The sequence below is a fragment of the Bos javanicus genome, chromosome 14 (genome assembly GCF_032452875.1).
Source record: "Bos javanicus breed banteng chromosome 14, ARS-OSU_banteng_1.0, whole genome shotgun sequence".
Lineage (NCBI taxonomy): Eukaryota > Metazoa > Chordata > Mammalia > Artiodactyla > Bovidae > Bos > Bos javanicus.
In genome coordinates this window covers 5,217,024-5,226,907 of record NC_083881.1, presented here as the reverse complement: position 1 = coordinate 5,226,907, position 9,884 = coordinate 5,217,024, and the positions used below count along the sequence as shown (strand labels likewise).

Here is a 9,884-nt window from a genome sequence, read left to right as displayed (position 1 = left end):
CAGTAGAGTTTTAACACTGCTCTTTCTTTTATTGGCTTTCCAAGTAGAAGGAAAAAAACACAAGTTTAAGGAACTGGAGAAGAACCCCAGCACTTGCTCAGCATCAAATCCGTGGCTGACACAGCAGCAAAGAAGACTCCACGCCTGATCCCAGTGCTCTACTGGGACCTTTCTATTCACCCCGGTTGATAGCAGCATTGAAACAGGAAGGAGGTGAGTGGAAACTTGTGGGTGGCTGGAAGGGGAGCCTGGGACTTGAAACTGAGACTGCTCAGTTGTGTCCGACTCTTTGCGATCCCATGGACTGTAGCCTACCAGACTCTTCAGTCCATGGAATTTTCCAGGCAAAAGTACTGGAGTGGGTTGCCATTGCTTTCTCCAGGGGATCTTCCCAACCCAGGGATCGAACCTGGGTCTCCTGCACTTCAGGCAGACGCTTTACCATCTGAGCCACCAGGGAAGCCCATGGACTTGAAAGAGTGCTGTCTTTCCAGAAGACACAGGCCCTGACAAGTCTGCTCACTGAGGAAGTATCAACGAGCATTTGTACTGTGAGCCACCGCACAGCGCACCACCTGAGGCTCACGTGTTCTGACTCTCTGACGTGTGTCTGCTTTTCTACCACACTGCAGGCTCTTTGAGTGGTCAGTTTATTTTTGCTCATACCATATCCTCAATGACCATCACATTGCCTGGTACATAAGTGCCCAGTATGGTTGTGATAAATTAATGCATGAATGGATGAATAGATGGATAGCAGGACAAACAAACAGATTCACGGACGACAGGTATCTTTCTCTGATGAAGGAGTCTGGGTGGTCATTTGTTGCATGTTTTGTGGACAGGATTTTCTTCTTGTGGTGACTTTGACTTTGAGGTAGGATGGGCTCTGTGCCTCAGTTTGCATATCTGGAAGTGATAAGTTGTAAAACATCTTATGACCTTTATATAAGTTGTTTTGTCAAATGATAAAATACCTATGCATTTAATATTATATAGGGAGGTGTACGGTAGAGATAATGTTCCCCAAGGGACCTCTATGATGTGGGTGATAATTCAAATATAAATGCAGATATTGCCACTGAATGCAAGGCTCTTACAGTCTAGCTGGTGGGTAGAGAAGCAGAAGTTCAAATAAATAATAGTGTAAAGCCGACAAAATAAGATGCATTCAGGGCTGTAGGGTTTGGAGTTAAGATTCAGACATGCTGACATGTAGGCGGAATTGACGCTCTTATCACTGCTCTCTTTCTCTGGGGTGAAACCTCTGTGACTGATTTTCTTTGTTGTATGAACATATTAGGTATTTCATGTAAACTGTGGTTCTTGGACAGTTAAAGTGGAGGTCAGACCTTTCCTCTCATGTTGAAAAAACACTGATACTCCTACTAATGGTCATTTTCTTTGGATGGCACTTCTCCTCACTCCAACCCAATAGGTCTGGCCGCACCCCTTTATTTGCATGGTTTCTAGGAGAAGCACGGGAAAGAAAATGAATCTTGGCGAAGACAGTCAGCGTTAGAAAGCTCTGATTGACAACATAGGATGGGAAAGACCAGTGAAAAGCAGAGTGACGGGAGACACAGCCAGCCCACCAGAGGAAAGAGCACTGGGGGTGAGTCAGAGTCCAGGCCCAGGGGCACAATAAGAGCGGGGAAGAATTCACGAGCAGGGAGTGCGGCCAGACCCTCATCGCCCCAACCCTAACCCCAGTCCATCTCGTTTAACCCTCTGTGTGCCATGGGCCATATCCCAAAGGGCCCTGGGGAGACTTGTTTAACATAGGTGCTAAATAGGTAACAGACCTTAATAAGCAACCCTGCTGTGCCACAGCACCTCCCATCTTGGCCCTTCTCCTCACTACATCTGCAAGAAAGGATGAAAAGCAAGTAGAGACACCCACTACTGAAGGGGAGAGAGGTGGGCCTGGCAGGACAGAGCAGACTGTGGTATCTCACTCAAAGGACCAGTTGACTTACAGCAGCATTGGCATGGGAGTGGGCAGAGCGGGGACTGGTGAGCTGGACGCTGTGTGACTCTATATTGCAGATGATAGTATCGATAGACGTGGCAGCAAGCTGGCTCAGCGGGAGATGGAGGATGAACAGGCAGGTGGGAGCACTGCAGTTAAGCTGCAGCCAGCTGTGATGCACAAGTTGTATGCGTAACAATTCATCATTTGAACTCAGGGACTTTGGGTAGAAAAAAATTTAAATGGTTCTCATCAGCACAAATTGGTGTGCTGTGGAGGCACGAGGGTTCAAGTCTAATACTCTGCTGTGATGGCACGTGTTCCGCCAGCCATTTGTTCTGCTCCCGGTAGTCAGGGAGATGAAAGTTGAATTGGTCTTGAAGGACACCCGCAGGATGTAACCTCTGATTCCACAGCCCTGGCTCATCCCAGAGACCTCTGAACTCATCAGCTTCGCACAGAACGTTAGTGATGGTCGGCTAGTTTGAGCAATAGCAGTTTTCCCCACAAATCAAATTGACTCAAGTCTTCCTCATTCTGCTGGAGAGGGTTCAGGCACTGCAGAGTAATTTGCCCATCCATCTGCATCAAATGTTGCCTTACCAAAGAAAATCATTTCTTCCGTTTGACACAGGAAGTTCAAGGCTGATTGCAGACACGATCCGTCTATGAATACAGCTTTCCTTTGCGAGCTCTGGTGATTGAAGAGTTTTAAACATGGAATTTCACCATATGTGGAATCAAGGATGCATCTTTTATGCTGAAACCTCAAACAAATAAAGAGAAAAAAGTGATAATATGGCTTTTGTGGCATATCCCTTTCCATAAGTTTCTCTAGTAATATGTTACAGGAAATAGTATTTTTTGTGTGTGAATCCAGCCATAGCATCCACACAGAAATCAGAAATTCATCCAATAGCAGTATTATTCAAGTCATTTTCACCACTGCCCTTTGCAATGTAACAGAGGCAGGGTCACCTTGTCATAAAGCATGCTCATTCTGGATCCAGGGTCCTGGGGTTCAAATTCTTGCTTCTCTGCTTATCAACTGAATGCTCCTTCGTAATTTACTTAACCCCTCTACACCTCAGTGTCCACATCAATAAAAAGGGATCATAGTAGCATTGATCTAATATAATTGTTTGAAAATTAATTGCACAATATTTCTAAAGGTCAGCAAATGTTAGCTGTAGCAGATTCATGCCTGAACTACTAGGTGCTATGTAGAATTTCTGGTTGACTCAGCCTCACATCTCATCTTCTCTGAAATCTTCCCTTATCCTGAGTTCATGCTAAGTCACTTCAGTCATGTCCGACTTTGTGTGACCCCATGGACTGTAGCTCCCTCCCCCGCCCCCCCACAGGCTTCTCTGTCCATGGGATTCTCCAGGCAAGAAAGCTGAAGTGAGTTGCAATCCCCTCCGCCAGGGGATCTTCCCCACCCAGGGATCGAATTCTTGTCTCTTATGTCTCCTGCATTGGCAGGTGAGTTCTTTACCACTAACACCACCTGGGAAGCCCTCATCCTGACCTATTCCTAAATCAGTCAAGAAAATGGGTCAAGTTAAGCCTTGACTCTACCAAAGAATATATCTACTAAAGTTCTTAAAACAACAATGACTAAGACGATTCTAACAATGACATTGCAACAACAACTGGGCTGGAAATTCTTTTTTTTTTTTTTTAGTTTAAATTTATTTATTTTAATTAGAGGCTAATTACTTTACAATATTGTATTGGTTTTGCCATACATCAACATGAATCTGCCACGGGTATACACGTGTTCCCAATCCTGAACCCCCTTCCACCTCCCTCCCCATACCATCCCTCTGGGTCATCCCAGTGCACCAGCCCCAAGCTTCCTGTATCCTGCATCGAACCTGGACTGGCAATTAATTTCTTATATGATATTATACATGTTTCAATGCCATTCTCCCAAATCATCCCTCACCTCCCTCTCCCACAGAGTCCAAAAGACTGTTCTATACATCTGTGTCTCTTTTGCTATTTCGCATACAGGGTTATCATTACCATCTTTCTAAATTCCATATATATGCATTGGTATACTGTATTGGTGTTTTTCTTTCTGGCTTACTTCACTCTGTATAATCGGCTCCAATTTCATCCACCTCATTAGAACTGATTCAAATGTATTCTTTTTAATGGCTGAGTAATACTCCATTGTGTATATGTACCACAGCTTTCTTATCCATTCATCTGCTGATGGACATCTAGGTTGCTTCCATGTCCTGGCTATTATAAACAGTGCTGCAATGAACATTGGGGTACACGTGTCTCTTTCAGTTCTGGTTTCCTCGGTGTGTATGCCTAGCAGTGGGATTGCTGGGTCGTATGGCAGTTCTATTTTCAGTTTTTTTAAGGAATCTCCACACTGTTCTCCATAGTGGCTGTACTAGTTTGCATTCCCACCAACAGTATAAGAGGGTTCCCTTTTCTCCACATCCTCTCCAGCATTTATTGCTTGTAGACTTTTGGATCGCAGCCATTCTGACTGGCGTGAGATGGTACCTCATAGTGGTTTTGGTTTGCATTTCTCTGATAATGAGTGATGTTGAGCATCTTTTCATGTGTTTGTTTCTGTGAAAGCAACCACCTCTAACATTCTTGGGTGATTTTGTATTCTGTATTAATTGCTTGCCCTACATCATATATAATACTTCTCCAAACACTATACAATGGGAGTTAATAATTATTCACATTTTATGAAAATAAAAAATAAGGATCATAGACAGCAGTGACTAGCTGCACATCCCAACCCTGGTAAATGCCAGGACCTGAATGTGAACAAGGCCGGTGGACTCTGGTACCTGCGGTCTTAATCTAGCTACTTTTGACTCTCATCTTTCACCCTGCACTGCACTTATTAATGTAAAACACACTGTAGCTCCCTATAGAGAATGATGTAGAAGCTGCATTCTTTCTCCTTTCTCCTGTACCCTTGTGCAAAACCCAGGTCTTTTTTATTGTGTTTAGGATGTAACACTGCACATGGTTAGCATTCCCTGACTTGCTCAACTTTGCCTGGTTGTGGACTGACTAAGCATCATGTGGCATTTCATTTCTTCTCATTGTCAGCATCCTAACCCTTTCCTTTAGCTCAAATCTGGTCAGATTCGGGCTCTGCTGAAAACTCCCTGGCTCCTCATCTTTCTTGGGCTACAGACCCTGAGCCCTGCAGGATCCACCCCTGCTGACCTTCAGTAGCACATGACATGGTGTTCCCTCTTCTCCACACTCACCCACTCTTTGGTTGTTGGTTTTTTTTCCAAAATGAACCTTGATGTGTCAAATTATAAAGACTCTAATATAAGACTCCTCTGCTGAGTTTTCCTTCCTTTCCTATTTGTACAGTTTATCCTAAATATCTCAAGTCAGTCAACATTTCCTAGTGGGAGACTTTCTGAAACTCCCTGATCACGCTGACCACTACTCTGTAGTCAACTACTCTGTAGTCTGAGGGCAAGGACCAGGTCTTTTGACATCTAATTGCCATTATAGACATGAAAATGATTCATTTTGACTACAAATATTAAGATGTATAAAAGGCCTTCAGTTCACTATCATAAAAAACAGTTATGTTTTCAGTATGTCAGAGAAGTCAGGGCGTCATGATCTCACACACACATACATTCACATATGTACATGTAAACACACACCTACTAGGGTATTCCCAAAATAATAGAGATTTTTTTAACTTATTTCTCTCTCTAGGCAGCTTTCAGTCAACTGGCTACAAAATCGAAGTCAGGAAGATCATGGGACCACTTGGGAATCAGCGTCCCAGGGTGGCCTTGTGGGTGATGTCCTTTGTCATTTAGCATCCCCCACTGTATGGCCCCAGGCTTTGCTGGTGGCTCAGCAGTAAAGAATACGCCTCCTGCCAATGCACGAAACACAGGTTCAATCACTGGGTCAGGAAGAGCTCCTGGAAGTGGCAACCATTCCAGTATTCTTGTCTAGGAAATCTCATGGGCAGAGGAGCCTGGTGGGCTAAGAGTTGGACTCAATTTAGCAACTGAACAACTGTGTGACCCCACTGTGTCTATTTAACCTCATCACAGCTGTGCTTTCAACGCATTACACAATGCCCCACTCCGCCCCACTTCTGACATACTTGGCTTGTGCCCTGTTCATCTTTACTCCCAGGTCTCATGTTTCTCTGGGCTTTTGATGGCTCCATTCTCTGCCTAATGCCCTCCCTTTCTTTCTAGTTATCCCAATAACAGTGCCATTTAAAGAGCATAGATCTGGAGTCAGACAGTGTTCAAATGGGAATGTCACTGCTGGCGGTAGAAGATCGCTGACAGTGCCTGGAGATGAGGGCTGGTTGCAACGGGCACTGAGTGCACACCCCTGCTCCACTGTCTTCCAGTCCTCAGGAGCCAGAGCTGAGACCAGCTTCTCCAGGAAGCCTTTTCTTGCACCCGTCCAGATAACCGCTCCCCTTCCACATTCTACCACTACTGTCTGGCTACCCAGTGCATTCCTAGTCTCACTCCCTGGGATGGTTGACTATTTCACATGTGTCTGTCTGGTCGTTCAAGTAGATTGCTTACACCCAAAAGACAGAAAACTTGTTTCACACTAACCTCTTTATTCTCATCCAGAGAACCTGTTAATATATTATGTGAATACTATCGCAGCTTAACTTGTACAGAATGAAATTTATATCATCCAGCATATATCAGCTGTTGAGTATTGTATGTGGGGTATTAAGTATACCATTCCATTAATCTCTGTGATAAAGATATTAGCCTCTATGGATAACTGACTTCAGTTTACTAACTAAGCACACAGTCATTTCGGTAATAAACAGCTTTGGCTTAAAGGAAGTATCCATATGGGGGAAAAGATTTTGTTAATGTATTCACTTTAATTCTATCATGGCATGATTACATTAAAACACCTAAATCACTTTATTATTGTTTATGCAGGCATAAATATATTTCACACAATTTTTAATGATGGGAAAATATTCAAGATATAATATTAATTGAAAATAGAAGGATAAAATATGTAGTGTGGTCTCAGTTCTGTATAATGTAAAATTATAAATTATATACTAGAAGGAAAGTCATTAAATATTAACAGAGGCTGACTCTAAATGTGATTTTCAATTTGATTTTTAAATATTTTTACATTCATTAGCATTATTTTCAATCCATAAAACAAATGCCTATTAATTTTATAATCAGAAGATTTCAGAATTTGTATTACATAGATATGAGATCCAGACCTTACAAACTTATATTACCAATTGTTAATAAAATACAATAATCTATATGTAAATTAGAAATATACTTATTCAATATTAAATTTTTTTGAATTAAAAGTTTTCACTGAGTGTCTATTACATGCTAGTGGTACATGTGTGCATGCTACGTCGCTTCAGTTGTGTCTGGCTCTTTATGATCCCATGGACTGTAGCCTGCCAGGCTCCTCTGTCCAAGGGATTTCCCAAGCAAGAATACTGGAGTGGGTAGCTGTTCCCTTCTCCAGGGGATCTTCCAGACCCAAGGGTCGAACCCACATCTCCTGCGGCTCCTGCCTTGCATACAGAATCTTTACTGCTGAGGCACTGGGGAAATCTACTAGTGGTGTATGCTGCTGCTGCTGCTGCTGCTACTAAGTCGCTTCAGTCATGTCCGACTCTGTGCGACCCCATAGATGGCAGCCCACCAGGCTCCGCCGTCCCTGGGATTCTCCAGGCAAGAACACTGGAGTGGGTTGCCACTGCATTCTCCCTAGTGGTATATGCTATGCTATGCCATGCTAAGTCACTTCAGTTGTGTCCGACTCTGTGTGACCCCAGAGATGGCAGCACACCAGGCTCCCCCGTCCCTGGGATTCTCCAGGCAAGAACACTGGAGTGGGTTGCCATTTCCTTCTCCAATGCATCAAAGTGAAAAGAGAAAGTGAAGTTGCTCAGTCGTGTCCGACTCCTAGCGACCCCATGAACTGCAGCCTACCAGGCTCCTCCATCCATGGGATTTTCCAGGCAAGAGTACTGGAGTGGGGTGCCATTGCCTTCTCCCTAGTGGTGTATAGTGCAGTTTAATTGGTATGAAGGAAATGATAGCAAAAATTTACCTTGTTGATGCCTCAAGGGTCTACCCTTAAACCAGTGGCTAAAAAGACAAATTCAAGCATGAAAACATGTGACAGTGAATCAATGCAGGATATTAGTCAGAAGTCTCCAGGGAAACAGGACCAACAGCATGTATCTATAAAGAGCTCTAATACAGGTACTGACGCACATAGTCACGGAGGCTGAGAAGTTACACCATCTGCTTTTTGCAAACTGGAGACCCAGGAAAGTCGGAAGTGTAGTTTGTAGTCTTGAGAACTAGAAAGCCAATGGTGTAGATTCCAACCTTAGTCTGCAGGTCTGAGACCCTAGGACAGCTTTGAACAGAGAAGTCTGATGCCAAGTCAAATAAAGAGAGAATCCTTCTTCCCTCCACCTTTTTGCTCTGTTCATACCCTCAGCAAATTGGGAAATGCCCGCCAGCACCCAGGAGGGCCATCTGCTCTACTCTTTCCACCAATTCAAATGAACACCACATCCAAAAACACCTTCATTTATGCACTCAGAGTTAATGTCTTAGCAAAGATCTGGGCATAGCCCACTCATAAAAAATTAACCATTACATGTAGTAAACACAAGCTGATAATGAGAGTCACAGAATTTTCCCAAGAATACGATAAACGAAATGAGAGGTAAAGGATGATACACATTACGTGAGTAAATAAGAGAAAGTGTGTGTGTGTGTGTGTGTGGCTGTGTGCATGTCTGTGTGTGCTGGTGTGTGCTCTAGTGTGGCTGGTGGTATACACGTTGGGGTCTGTGTTCACATTCTGTGTCGGCGTGTGCTTCTGTTGGCATGTGTACACAGGTTTATAGAATTTCAACTATACCTATAGTAATAGACAGGACACTTGAGGGAGGTAGATCCTGAGGGGAACTGCACATGAAAACTTTCGAAGTTAACTTGCCCCTGAGAGTTAAACCACATGTTTAATTTTTCTCTGATCATAGCAGAGAGTTAATGTCACCAACATACACACATACACAGACATGTATGCACACAGTGATTCTGAGATGAGCAAGATTTGACTAGTTCCTCCTTTTTATTAAGAAGCCAAAAAATAAAGAAGAGGAGTCATGCAAACATCATCCACGGGAGAAGTTTATCCGACTCAAGGATGTGTCATTTGATCTGTCAGATTTGACACTGCAATAAAATAACAGTAAAATCTATCATTGTTTTAGCATTACAAAGACACTTTTTTGGTACTTATTTCTTTATACATACATTACCTCATTTATTGTCACACAAACCTCCAGGGTATATGCTATTCTTATCCTGCTCCTAAGTAACAGAATGGAAGCTTAACCTAGAGGTTTGTCACCTTCTCCTTAGACACACGTTAGCTTCCCTTAATTCAGCTTGTCCTGCTCGCACCTCATTGAACATCTTATTTCATTCTTGGTGCTTCATCATCATCCCAGCAAGACTCTAAGAAATACAGTTGTTCATTCCCCATTCACATAATGTTCTTCTGTTGCACCTATGTTATCAGCCAGGATTCTAAGGGAGGAAAAAAGTTATCCAATAAAAAGAAATAGAAGGCTTGACTTAAGAAGTCTTTGTTTCAAGGCTCTCTTCTGTCACCTGCTGACTGCGAGTTCTCAAGCAGGTGGCAATGTTCTCTAAAATTTACTTCCACCAGGCTGAAAATTGGTTTGGAATATAAACTGTGTACCAATGGTAAAATGGATTATCATCAAACAAATATTCCCCCCATCCACTCCCACGTTCATGAGAGTAGGCTGTGACCCTCTGCATTAAACTTCCAGTGCTGCCACAAGGAAAGACCAGAGACTGGG

At 43.2% G+C, this 9,884-nt stretch overlaps 1 non-coding gene across 1 annotated transcript; it reads right to left on the bottom strand.

Moving 5' to 3' along the window:
• Positions 1–388: 388 nt before the first annotated feature.
• On the bottom strand, positions 389–460 carry TRNAF-GAA (transfer RNA phenylalanine (anticodon GAA)). Its single transcript has one exon. It is a non-coding gene; the product is annotated as a tRNA-Phe (tRNA).
• Between the last annotated feature and the right edge of the window lie 9,424 nt (positions 461–9,884).